This window comes from Bos grunniens, chromosome 11 (genome assembly GCF_055505025.1).
Source record: "Bos grunniens cultivar Pamir isolate PY7600 chromosome 11, Bosgru_T2T1.0, whole genome shotgun sequence".
Taxonomy (NCBI): domain Eukaryota; kingdom Metazoa; phylum Chordata; class Mammalia; order Artiodactyla; family Bovidae; genus Bos; species Bos grunniens.
In genome coordinates, this window is record NC_141175.1 from 85,134,857 (window position 1) to 85,149,048 (window position 14,192).

The window sequence follows — 14,192 nt, forward strand, 5'->3', positions numbered from 1 at the left end:
CTCTTGATTATGGTTTTCTCTGTCTGATAGTGGGCAGTTATAATCAGAGCAAGTCTTGGGTATAGTTTCACAACTTCAGGAATATCTGGTCATTTCATAATCAGCCGTGTACAACACTGGATCTTACCGTAAATCTCCAGTGGCACTTGGTTTTGGTTGTAGTCATCGTTTCTCTTGGCCAAGAGAAGTAAAATCGAGCATTTCAACTGATAAATAAGGGTATTACATAGGCGAGACATACAAAATCATATTTATCTTACAGAAAGAGAAAGGTGCTGTTAGGAGTGGATTCATTAGCTTTCTTTCAGTTCCACTTACAGGTTTTGGTAGTGGATTGCATGTCAATCCTTCTTTTCAACCATCATATTCCTATCACTTCTAATCATGTTCATTGTCTTCCATCAGTGTGTGTCAAGAGTCAGTTGGTCCTGTTGGTATTCCACCTGCAAAGATAGCATAGAAGGGGAAACAATTGTAAAGAGAGATATTTTTTAAGCTTAATTGGGCCACAGTTAATCATCTCCCCAAAGAGAGACTCTCTTACGTATAGAAGGAGCAACCACTAAATGGTGGGACTCCCAAAGGAGAGAGCGCTTCAGCTTTCCAGCCAACAAAAAAACGGGTGAGTATGAAGCTGTCTGTGACTTTTTTCTACCTGTCAAGGTATCTGAAAACATGCATTCAGAGGCTTTTCCAATTTCAGTTTTATCAAAGGTCCTCTGATTGAATCTCCTATGGAACTTTGAAATCAGTGATCATAGTATAAATTATTTTAATTAGTTGACTTGTAGAGCAGAACATTATAACTTTTAAAAAAGCAACATAACTTTGTAGTTAGAATTGTGACCCATGTCTTTACATGGGAAGAATTGCTTGCCCAAAATTGCCTGGTAATCGATGTAGCGTTTTATAGATGCTTGACCTGCTCACGTTCTTTAGAATCATGCATCCCTAACCTTTTCCAAAGATCCAGAGAGGTGTCCCCTTGGGAATATGCAGCCTTAACCTTTCTTTTCCTAATTCCGAACCTTTGTAGCTCTTCCCTGGCTACTCCCATGATATTCATTTCCCTTAGTAGTGTTCACTATTACCTTTCAGCAATGGGGAAAAGGCTCATGCTAAAAATTCTCGGGGCATGTTTTTCTGAAAGTGAACTTGTCATTGGAAAATCAGATATTAATATAATGATATTTCACCTAGGAAACAGTCTTTGGATCTTAGTGTGGATCTCTATAAATGTTTAGGACAGGATTAGACCCTGAAACTACACACAGCAGCTGTTCATTTTGTTCCTCTCTGGATCACATTTTTTTTTTAATTTAAATTTATTTATTTTAATTGGAGGCTAATTACTTTACAATATTGTATTGGTTCTGCCACACATCAACATGAATCTGCCACGGGTGTACACATGTTCCCCATCCTGAACCCCCCTCCCACCTCCCTCCCCGTACCATCCCTCCAGGTCATCCCAGTGCACCAGCCCCATATTCTTAATGTTTTAGTGCCCATCCACCTAGCCTTCTATTCTATTGATATATGTAGGTATGGATCGAGGATAAAGACCCACACATACATCTTCAAACATCAAGAAAAATAGCATATGTAGCTTCCATGCCTCCAGGAAATATGAGTGGATCAAGTATTTCTCTGTAGTTATTATTCATGATATGCAAATGGTAGGGAAATTCACATTAGTAACCAAACACACCAAGAGAAATTGACTAATTTCAATGTTACTGAGTCAATTTTGACAGTTAATGCCGAGCCCAGCACTCCTAATTTGTTGATTGCAAAGACAGATCTACCTAGCCAAATCCAAGAGTATAGAAGGGAATTAATTTACTAAAATGATTATATAGCCCTATGTACTGGAAATTGCTTATTTGCCTATAAAGACCTGGCCCAGAGATTTTCAGAGACATTTCCCATACATTCCAAAGTTGAAATATGCATGTGTATGCATGCTCAGTCGTGTCCAAGTCTTTGTGACCCCACGTACTGTAGCCCACGAGGCTCCTCTGTCCATGACATTTTCCATGTTGAAATAAACCACATTTAATTTATGGAATTAGTTATTAGATCTCTTAAAGTCACAAGGTGGAGCAATAAATAAATTCTCCAAGCAGATCTTTCCTGAAAATATGATCCTAGATTTGCAGTGAACCATCCTCCTATATGAAAATCTCATTTCTTCCAAGTAGAAGAAACAGTTTCCCTTAGATAACAAAATACATAATGATGTTTCACCTAAAAATAGACAGTTATATAAGTATTTAAGATAAAGCTTATATGGCCCATGTGTCTACTGAGAAAAATAGTTCTCTACGTTCTTATACTCAGCACTAAAATTTGTAAAATATTTCAAGGAAGATATCTTAAAAGATTTTACATTCTCATGATGCTCATATAATTGAAGAATATAGTTAATTATGTGGGTGAGAATTATCTGTGTGCTTGACAAGAACATATTTTTAAAATAGTAGAATTAACCAAAAGAAAATGTGTTAAGATCTCATCCCAGGCTACCCTTGTCTAAGATACTTGAAAGCCCTTATCCTTCACAGGTGACTCAGCAGTAAAGAACTCGCCTGCCAATGCAGGAGGCGTAAGAGATGTGAGTTCAACCCTTGTGTCAGGAAAATCTCCTGGAGGAGGATATGGCAACCTACTCCAGTGTTCTTGCCTGGAAAATCCCATGGACAGAGGAGCCTGGAGGGCCACAATCCATGGGGTCACACAGGGTCGGACACAGGGTTGGACACAAAGGGTCGGATGTGACGGAGTTGACTTAGTGTCATGCATGCTTTCTGCTACTACTACTATCCTTGTGGAAGATCAACTCCCAGTTTTCAGAAATAATAGTACAATTAACACACTCATTCTCAGTTTTTATATGAAAATCGAAGCTGAGAATGCATAACTTTTGGCTTTGGCAACCCCCCAAAAAGTATGCTTTTGGCACGCTTTTCTGTATTGCTGAGTTATTTTGTGTAATGCACTGGACTTAAACAGGTGTCTCATAAAATTGCCTTCAATAATTTCCGTCCTCTTTTTTCTAAAGTAATGAGCAAGATTATAGTCATGTCCGACTATTTGCAACCCCATGGAATAGTCCATGGAATTCTCCAGAACACTGGAGTGGGTAAGCCATTCCCTTCTCCAGGGGATCTTCCCAACCCAGGGATCAAACCAAGTCTCCCTCATTGCAGGGAGATTCTTTACCAGCTGAGCCACCAGGAAAACCCAAGAATACTGGAGTGGGTAGCCTATCCCTTCTCCAGCAGATCTTCCCTACCTAGGAATCGAACCGGTGTCTCTTGCATTGCAGGCAGATTCTTTACCAGCAGAGCTACCAGGGAAGCCCTGTCAAGCCCCCCAAAAGTATGCTTTTGGCACAGTTTTCTGTATTGCTGAGTTATTTTGTGTAATGCACTGGACTTATACAAGTGTTAATAAAAATGCCTCCACTAATTTCCTTCCTCTTTTTTCTAAAGTCATGAAGTTTCTAAATTTCACAACGTAGCAACCTGATAATTTCATTTATAAAAAGCGGGTTCTGTTTTTATGTTATTTATATTTCAGAATTAAATATTTAAAATAATCAACACACCAGAAGGGATATTGAACTTAAATCTAGCCCATACAAACATTAAAGCTCAAACAGACCTATCAGTATTTAAAAAGCTTCTGAAACACTGACCTTTTATGCACAGTAAATTAAGTGCTGTTTTCAATCTTCTTTTTACCAAAAGTTGTCATTTCAACCTGTGTAAAAACCAACCAAAAAAATTTTTTTTTGAAATAGTAGTTTGAAGATTATTTCTATGAGAATCAGATATAGTTTCAGCAGTTAATCTCCTCTATCCCATCTCTTCCCAGAGCATAGAGATACATAAATACAAAATGGATGATATAATCAAAGAACTCAGATTGTATTTTCAGATGTCTAGATTTGCCCTAAAAGTCCATGTCAGGTTGACATTCTTTTTTATCAGATCTCTTTTATAAACAGGAAAAGGGGGCAGAGATGGGAAAGGAAGCATATTCCTGATTTCCTTTTCCTTTTTTTGCTAAGGGTGTAAATTTAAAGTCATTTGAAAATTGCTTATAACACTATTAATTATATCTTTCCTTCTAAATACATAAGTAGATTTTTAAAAGAAAGAATTTCATTTTTCCTTCCTCATTTGGCAAGCATTTCTGGTAGAAACTTTTTTGATCAATTAGGGCCACTTTCTTCCTTTTCCAATTATACTGTCTTTTGGGGGGAGGTTTTGAATACAGCTCTTGAAAAAAACATCCTCTTGTAGGTCAAATCCTGGGGGATTAAAAGGATGTGAGTTTATATTTTTCTGGAAGCACACAGGTCCCCATACATTGGTTGATATTTTCTAGAAATGTGTTTTGGCGTGTTGGTGTAAAAGGAATGGGACTCCCACCTAATTTTGCCCAAATACCTAATCATCTACTGCCATATAGACTCTCCACTAACTATAGCTTAGCTTAAATGTTCTCAGCTAAATCAACCCTCAACTATCATATACACTAATTGTCTTATCCCTAGCATTTGCTGCTAACATCTTCAGTTCAGTCGCTCAGTCGTGTCCACCTCTTTGCGACCCCATGAATCGCAGCACAGCAGGCCTCCCTGTTCATCACCAACTCCCAGAGTTCACTCAAACTCATGTCCATCGAGTCGGTCATGCCATCCTAACATCTTACGAACAGGCAAATTCACCCTTTCAACCAGTTGGTACATGAAATTTCTCCAGGGGGAAGGATAAGGGGTGGGTACAGAGTGGAGCCTATTTAACAAACTGTTTCATTATGTCCTAGAATCTGTTTGGGACACTTAGACAATTAGAAATACTGAGATGACTTTATTTTATTGATATTTCACCAACAACTTTTGTGGTATTGGATCTAAGCAAAGGATAGCACCATGCAAAAATGTAAAGTTATTTTTATTGTTAGAATTTGCAAGAAAATGTCTTTGATCTTTCAGTCTAAAACTTTAAGCACAAGTTTTTGCTGCCATTGGTAATCCAATAGGAAATTTGACACCCTGAATCTTGGTAAATGTATGCATGAGGCTTAAAATATCCTTGATATTTTCAGATTGTTCTCACAGACTGCATAGATTTACTTTTTTTTCTAATAAATGACTATCTTTCTCATCAAATGGATTGGGAATTTTCCCAATAAGCACCCGAAGAAACTGTGAGCATTAGACTGCATCAATGGCTCTGTTTCAGTATCCCCTTTTCCCACTTCTGACTCTTAATCCCTGTGTACATCTTTCAGAAACAACTGCAAATAGTGAGAGAAAGTTAAAAAAAAAAGAGTTGTCCTCCCTTTCAAAATGGACTAAACCTACTTCTTATCTTTAAAAATGTAACTGTTACATTTTTTAACATTAGATACAAAACCAAGAGAGATGCTTTTAAATCTCAGATATGAAGCAAAGATTGCATTTATGCAAAGCTCTCAGGAAATTTGTGTTAATCATTGAGACATGGAGTTTACTAACATTACTCACATCAGTACCCAACCACTACCCTCCCCATCCTGTTCATTCAGTATCTAGAGGCAAACAAAATGTAGAGCCAGGAAATAAAGATGATGGGCTTCCCTGGTGGCTCAGAGGTTAAAGCATCTGCCTTGAATGCAGGAGACCTGGGTTCGATCCCTGGGTCAGGAAGATCCCCTGGAGAAGGCAATGGCACCCCACTCCAGTGCTCTTGCCTGGAGAATCCCATGGAGGGAGGAGCCTGGTAGGCTACAGTCCATAGGGTCGCAAAGAGTCGGACATGACTGAGCGACTTCACTTTCACTTTCTTTATTAATATCATAATCACATCACCACTCAGTTACTACATGGTGTCAGGAAGTAGGCAAAAGAGATGGAATCAATTCTAGTCCTTGAACCAGATCACCACCTTGCTCACTCCTGTGATGGATATGGTCTGTGAACATTAGAACCATGCCAGAAGGATATTTTTCACTTGAGATGAATAATACTTGCAGAGATTCCTTTCTGCTCTGAGCCAGAATATTGTGTTTGACTCAAACCTTTCCAAACAGAATCATCCAGCTCCATCACATACTTGTTGTCTGCTTGGAGAGTGAATCCCTCTTTCAAAACTGGTTGCCATGGAACCAATTTCAGCAACACTTAAGTATTAGACCTAGTGATGAGGAGTCTAAACTTTCATTTTTTTCCTTTCCAGCCTATGCACTGACACTCCAACTCAAAAAATCATGTTGTCGGTAAAATGAAAATAATAATTGCTTTGTCATTGTTTAGAATTAATTCATATATTTTCTGAACTTGAAGCTTCCAGTTACTCAAATGAGATCCGTGGGTTTACCCAAAGACTAGGTTTGTTTTGTAAAGATACCAGAATTGGTTTGGGTCCCTTTAAAGCAACAGACAAGATAATAACATTTGAAAACAATAAAGGTTCAGCACAGACTGCTGGGTTAGAGGAGGGCTGGGCTTCTGACAGGCTTCTCAGTGTTTTGCTCTTAATCTGTCATGGTTCCCAGTGGAATATTTCCCCATACTCAGTGGGAGGATATTGACACAGCTCCAGACTCTGCCTTTTATTTCCTAATTCTCCCTGGAGAAACAGACCTTCCAGAGCTTGTAATATAAAAGGAAAAAAGATTGTGGGGGGGGGATGACAGGTGCCTCATTGGTTGATCCAGAAGTTTTGTACAAAAACACAGACCATCTGATTGTCTCCATATTAAGACTGTACTTACTAAAGGGCTTTTGTTAGTGACTGCAACCCACCCAGAAAACAAGATTTGAGGAAATATTTCCAATCCTTTATCAAAAATCAAAAATCACTTTGTTGAAAGTATCTTAAATGTCACTTTATCTTCCTGCCTAGAACTCATACATCAATAAGGACTGAAAAATGCAGAGAGTATTTGGGCAGTTCAGTTCAGTCACTCAGTCGTGTCCGACTCTTTGAATTACAGCACACCAGGCCTCCCTCTCCATCACCAACTCCCAGAGTTCACTCAAACTCATGTCCATCGAGTCGGTAATGCCATCCAGCCATCTCATTCTCTGCCGTCCCCTTCTCCTCCTGCCCCCAATCCCTCCCAGCATCAGAGTCTTTTCCAATGAGTACTTGTGAATTAAAATTTTAACTGGATGCTGGAGCTTGATAAGAAACTTGATAAATATCAACTGACAAATTACATGAATAAAAGGAATCAGAAGTTAAATCAAAGATGGCCACAATTTAGCAAGTCAGTCCTCCAAGATCATTGACCTACTTTATATTCAGTTAAAACTTAAAAAATAATTTATATAGCCAAATCAGTGGAACAATTTTTAAATCAAATATCAGAGGCAATTACATTTTTTTCAATCATACAATTCCATAGACTTCAAGCATTTCTTTTGTGCAGAGTATTATACTAGGTAATCTAAGATCGCATCAAGCATTTAAGACAATTCCAAGAAAATTAGCACTAGCCCTGAATTTAGTCAGAAAGAATTCGGTTATGGCACTCTAATTAAATTAATCTTCAATTTTGGTCTAGAGACATTTTATCAATTTGAAACTGCTAAATGGAACTGTTCTGAAATCTGTCAAGGAACTTTCCTTTAATAGAAATAGAACTGCTAATTTTCTTAACTCCACATTCTGTCTTTTACCAATGAGATAAATGGATTCAGACTCAACATTTTCAGAGTGTACAATGAACCAAAACCTGTGTGAGAATGACATACAGTCTTTTGTTTCAACATTCAAGTTGGGATAAACTTGTTCCAGAAATGATTTGCCTCCCCATTACTGAAGTTTTTTCTATTGGGTGTTGATATTAGTTCATCACTGAATGTTCTTAACTCTGCCCATTGCTCTTTTGACTTTGAGGTGTCTGACTGTATTTGGAGTTACAACCTCAGCTGTCACATTTTAACAGTCAACAAGAGAAGACCTCAGTCCCCATGTCTGAGTACACAATGTTCTCTTTATTTCAACACCAAATAATCACCAAAGAAGTGACCCCAAAGGCTTTCATCTGTTGAAAATTAGAATTTAATTGTTTCAGAGGATTATGAATCTCAAGCTCTTTTGGGACTTAAATTTCCTCATCATGAAATGGAAGGACTTCACTTTTAACTTGGCTTTCCAGAACCCATCAGGCACTGGCGTGATCCTGGTATCAATCCAAGGGGTATGGGTTGAAGGTGCTTTATGTTGGGAACCAGTTGGTCCTCATCACACTCCTCACAATACTTGATTATCAAATGTGAGCATCAAGCCAATAAAGCTACGTTAAGTCGGATGGGAATTTAAAGATTTACTTTGAAACAATTCTTTACGCAATGCTGAAAAAATTTCCTTCCCTAAGGGGAGTGAAAAGTCTCTGCCTTTGTGGGATGCCCGACAACAGAAAATTTAACCAGATGGGAATGCCTTCCTCCTCACTGACCTTCCTAAGGTTGAATCTGCTAGTCTTCTAAATGTAATTTCTGAGTTCACACAATTTCCCACAATAATTCCACTTTTATTTTTCATTTTTTTGTGTACTTAATGACAATCTGTTAGGAGAAAGAGACTGCCAGTAGTGACTTTATACCAAAGTGTGTGAATGCAAACAAGATGTACACTGACCAGGAGAAAGATTATTAAAAGATACAAGTACTCTAAAGGAAGATGAAAAAAGAATTGCTTTTGCTGCAAACTCAGCTGTCTTTTAAACACTCCCTTGTTACGGAGAAAATGACTCCTCAAAAAGATTTTACAGAAAAGACTTAAATCCCATCCCTAGCAATCATCTGATTCGCCACAGCCCAAATGTCTCATTAGCAATCTGGAATTGCACACGGTTAGAGAAAATATAGCAAAAGGATGTAGACATTGCCATGGGGAAAAGAAAGAAAAAAGAAAAGCAATCACGACAAACTCTGCTTATGTAAACAATGTTTTAGTGGAATATATGTAAGCCTTCTCTTGAAGGAATACCAGTTAGAATGTCATCAGAAATGGCAAAACCATTTCAACATCATAGCAGTAATTTATTCCAGTTTTATTAGCACTGAGGCATAAAGCCAAATTTGTCAGGAGGAGAGGCAAACAAAAACTCCTGGCATTAGAACAGAGAAAGTGATCTTGTGAGCCTAGTTGTTGAGAGAGAAAATTAAAAGATAGTATTTTTGTCCTAACTAAGGGCTTCCCTGTTACCTCAGACAGTAACGAATCTGCCAGCAATGCAGGAGACCTGGGTTTGATCCCTGGGCTGGGAAAATTCCCTGGAGAAGGGAATGGCAACCCACTCCAGTATTCTTGCCTGACAAATCCCATGGACGGAAGAGCCTGGGGTTGCAAAGAGTTGGACACAACTGAGTGACTAACACACACAGTTATGTCTGACTTCTACCTAGGGAAAAAATTACTTTTCCTTCTCTCATTGTATGTCTTTATATAAAGCTGCTATTTAGTTGCAGTAGCCATCATATTTTTATATTTCTTTAAGTCCCCCATGTTGAGTTTGACCCCTATTTCACATTTGATTAGCAAATCCTAAATTGGAAAGGTAAATATTTGTGTCTTTTAAATAACAAATCTGCACCATAAGCATTTTCTAGATATGTCTGCCTTAAGCCATCCTGGTAGCTCGGTCAGTTAGCAGTAGGTGCTTGGTAAGGCCGAGAAACCATAAATAGATGGAACTTGCCTTCTTCGTAGGAAACAACCCCTTCACACAAACTCATGTCTGTCTTTCCTTAACCCCTTGTGCCCGTCTAGCCTCTTGATTGGCCCAGGTCCACATGTCAGTCAAAAGAATCGCCATCACTGATTACACTTGTTGACAGCTTGTCGAACAGAGTTCTGCATCAATGATACTTCATGGAGTGGCCTTTGGAGTACTTGCTTCCGCTTTACTCTTTTACGTAGGTCCCTGCATTTAATAGGTGTATTACTAGAAAAAAGTCAACAAACCTTTGTTTGTGTTCAGTGAAGGAACTGTGAACAGATATGTTAACCCTCCTGAGGTCTCAGGAAGAATATCACCTGGGTGGCAAGAGAGAATTTTAATACTATTACTAAAATAATACTCCCTGAAGAAAGGTTGTAGAGTTTTCTGCATTTGCCTCTTGGGACTAAATTTAATGAGGTATAAAAAGCCTTTATCCCTCAGAGGAAGGTCATAGGTTAGGGCACGAGTTTGAGTCATATTTTACTTATGGGTTTGCTCTATATGCTAATATAGGACTTAAACATCGGAACCTCTCATTTCTCAAGAAGTAAACTAGTACCAGTTGAATTCATCCTTTGCCTACCTAATAAGGATGCCTCAGGAAAAATCCAACTGACCATCCCATTCCAGATGGAACTGGGAGCTCAATTAAGGTACTTTGAAAAACTCAAGTGTGTTTTAGAAGAAGCTACTACAGTGGCTCTTAACATTTGGTCCATGACAAGGCAGCATCTGTAGCAACTTTGAAATTTGTTAGGTATATAAATTCCCTGGTCCCACCTGAGAGCCCAACCCAGACCCATAAATCAGAAAACCTGGGAATAGGCCCAGCAATGTGGCTTCTAACAAGCCCTTGGGATGATTCTGATGTATGTTCAAGTTTGAGAACTACAATCTGTGCTCTCAGTGGTCAAGAAGAGTTCATGTCATCCTCTGTTTAACTCTGCTTCCTCACAGGAAAAAGTTTAAAAGCTTAAATGATAGAGTCCATCTAGGCCCAGTACATTCTGATATATTTACAGAAATGTCCAACATTCAGATGTAAAATATTCAGTATAACCTGAAGGAAAATTAATCCTTACACATATTCTTTACTGGTGTAACTGAGCTTCAGGCAAGATCTCCTATCAGAAAGATTAGCTTTTCTGCTGCTAATAAGTCACTTCAGTCATGTCCGACTCTGTGCGACCCCATAGATGGCAGCCCACCAGGCTCCCCCATCCCTGGGATTCTCCAGGCAAGAACACTGGAGTGGGTTGCCATTTCCTTCTCCAATGCATGAAAGTGAAAAGTGAAAGTGAAGTCGCTCAGTCGTGTCTGACTCTTAGCGACCCCATGGACTGCAGCCCACCAGGCTCCTCTGTCCATGGGAGTTTCCAGGCAAGAGTACTGGAGTGGGTTGCCATTAGCTTTTCTAGTTCTTCCTAAAACACAACAGCTAATCTGCTTTGCCTGACTAACCAGTGTCCAGAGAATGACCTTGGACACCTTTCTCTTAATTGATCAGCTCTGGTCCATTTGCCTTAATGCTAAACCATTGTCTAACAGAACTGAGTTATATTTAATGATATGGTCTATTGGTTTGAAGAGTGGGTATGGACTGAGCTAAAATGATTATGGTTCTAAGTGAATTTGGGTTTTCAAAGATAGTTTCCAAGGTTCACATAGCTCATAAAACCTGGAAACCACAGACAATGTAGACAACAATCCCAAGACCCCTGGGAGGTTTTTTCCTAGGCTCATTTGAATTGGTGCAGAACGAGAGTGAAAAGCCAGCAAGTTGATTTGGCTTATTAAAATGGCTTAGGAAAGGGAGTTTAAGGTTGTGGGATATGTGTGTATGCTTCTTTAAATTGAACCTGAAAGTATCACATTGACAGCTACTCAAAACATCCATATGTATATATTTTTGACCACTTCTTCTGATGCAGAAAAGTAAACTCAAAGCAGCCAAAAGGAAACCGGAACCTCAACAATGATGTTCTGAAGAAAATGCTAAACTATGTTCCCAGGTCTTCCTTCAAAGAGCTGAACTTGTCAGGTATCTTAGAATGACTTTTTGCTCTTTTTCAGGAATTACTGAAAAAGAATAATTGATTTATCATAATGCTCTACCTGCTTCTCTAGAAATCTGATTGTTGATCAAAATTTGAACATTTGGGTGTCCTGTTTTCTGTCTCTGACAGCATTTTCTCATCAGTTCTTTCCCCACTGTGACCTGATCACCACACAGTTCCAGCCAAAGCACCATTCCCCTTCCTCTGTCTCCACTGTGCTGTCCATCTCCATCTGCATATTTGGCCTTTCACTCAGAGCTAAAACCTCACTGAAAAGACCCTTCTTAGAATGATCATCAAATGTCAAGGTGCTTGGTAAGGGGACCTGCCCCTTTGCAGAGGGAGGGGCTAGATCAGACTGACCGGGGCCCACTCAGAGCCTTGACCTCCCCCCCAGAACTCTGTTGTCCACCAGGCAAAATCACAGTGGTGGCTTGGCTTTATCCACAATCCATGGTTTAAGTTATTGACTCAAGTCTTGAAATCTTAAATCAAACCTGGATTAAAAATTTCCCTCAGAAAGCGCAAGAGAAAAACTTCTATGTTCTAAAGCCCCCCAACTTGTGCAGTACATTAACAGGTCTTGACATTAGACGGTAACAGAAAATTGTCTGAATCTCCAGCAGCTTCTGCCTTTCCATGCCATCCATAGTGATGTTCATAGGACAGTGGTGCAATTTAATACTATTCTAATAAGCCATAAACATAACTGTTGGCACAACTGTTATTCCAGGGGGACTTCCCTAGCTTTCACCTATTAATTTTAGTAGACAGTAGAAGGGTCACACTGAGGACACATTTTGAGCTTCTAGATGAGCGCCAGAAAAGGAACTAGCATTTTGTACCCACTTTATCTACACAAAACACTGCTCTGTGCCACTGGGAGTGTTCCTGGCACAGCAGCCTGGATGGAAGAACTCAGGTAGGAAACAAATTTAGAATGTCTCTCTCACCTTTGGTTAGAGTGGTAATTCATTCCCACTGAAATAAGCTTGGTGGATACTTTTGATAGTAAACTGAACTCATAGGCAATCCATAAAGAAAAGGGAGGCAGATCACTGTGCCAGAAACCCTCTCATCCTAAGAGGTGATCATAAATCCAACACACAGGACAGAAAAGGAAAGATCAGCCTGTTCACATCATGCACACACAGTATAAAGGACCCACCACAAATAGCCTCCAAACACAGGGGGACAGTGGAGAGAAGAGGGACAAAGTGGAGGAGGAGTTTGTGTCTCGAAAAATGAAGTAAGCAATCATAATGTCCCTCTAGCTGATTCTGAAAACAATCGCCTGTCTAAAGCTAATTTTTAAACAACTTCACTGAACTTTGAAATTTCTGAGTAGTGGTATGTCAATAATACATTTGGCTACTTAACTGAGTCTTTCTGTTTTTATTCTTCCATGCCAATGAATGTAACCTCTGAGACTGACCATTTTAAGTACACATACATGCATACCACACACACACATAAACATTATATATTACTCATTTTGTGGGAAATATAGTATATTATAATTAAAAAGATTGCAGTGGATTCTTTCAGTGTGTTTCAGTGATAATATTTTGTTGGAAATAAAGATATTCATACTCTCTCTTTGCTGACCATATTGTTAAAACTGTGATCTTAAGCAGTGCTGTCAGAAATGCCTGTGTAGAATATCTTCTCTAGTATCAATGAGTCAATATACTTTGAATTTAACTTTCAAAAAAGGTATGTGCTAAACTTAAATATTTTTATATCTGTGGTGTTTTCCTATTAACCTATAGTTGTGAACAAGTGAGTTTACAACTGATATCATCAAAAAGGGAAATGGCCTACACAAAATGTTAAAAGTGGAGGAAGTTATTTGTAAAGTCTTCTGCCAAAGACCATTTAATGATCTGTAAAATGTAGATTAACTTCTTTCATTATGAATGTAATTGTAAGAAATGCTCACCCTCTCATCCTCTATCTTTTGAAAATTAATATTTTGTATTTCTAAGGACCAAGGAAAATATTTTTTAAGCCAATGTAATACACAGACACCTTGGAAATGAAAGGTACAGTGACTTAGATCAACAGCGTGATGTTAGGTTAGAATTTCAACATCTGATGGTAAATTTATCAGTCTTTCCTATAATTCTTAAACTGCACTAAAATACGTTTGGGTAATTCAGCTAAATCTTTTCAAATTAAAGGCACCAACATTAATGGCAGATCTCATCTGACATGGAAGGTATTAAAGCACTTGCTTTCAAGCACCTTGAATGAATGGAAATTACCATCTAATTTTCCCACCTAACCATCACATGTATGTTAACTCAGAAATCTAACAGCATTGCATAGAAGGTTAACAGACTATGTACACCAAGGATATTAAATTTGTGCAGTTAGTGAGAACTAGCCATTTAAAAATAT

At 38.6% G+C, this 14,192-nt stretch overlaps 1 protein-coding gene across 2 annotated transcripts in view; it reads right to left on the minus strand.

Annotated features, from left to right (window-relative positions):
• Nucleotides 1–232: 232 nt before the first annotated feature.
• LOC147363456 (uncharacterized) overlaps nucleotides 233–14,192 on the minus strand; it is a 257,915-nt gene continuing 243,955 nt past the window's right edge. Inside the window, exons 5-6 of one of the 2 annotated variants that reach the window (XR_015137138.1) lie at nucleotides 3,704–3,768; nucleotides 233–443 (exon numbers count right to left, since the gene is read on the minus strand). The gene's annotated coding sequence lies outside the window, so the exon portion shown is untranslated. The remainder of the gene's footprint in view (nucleotides 444–3,703; nucleotides 3,769–14,192) is intronic. The other variant, XR_015137142.1, reaches the window with a different exon arrangement.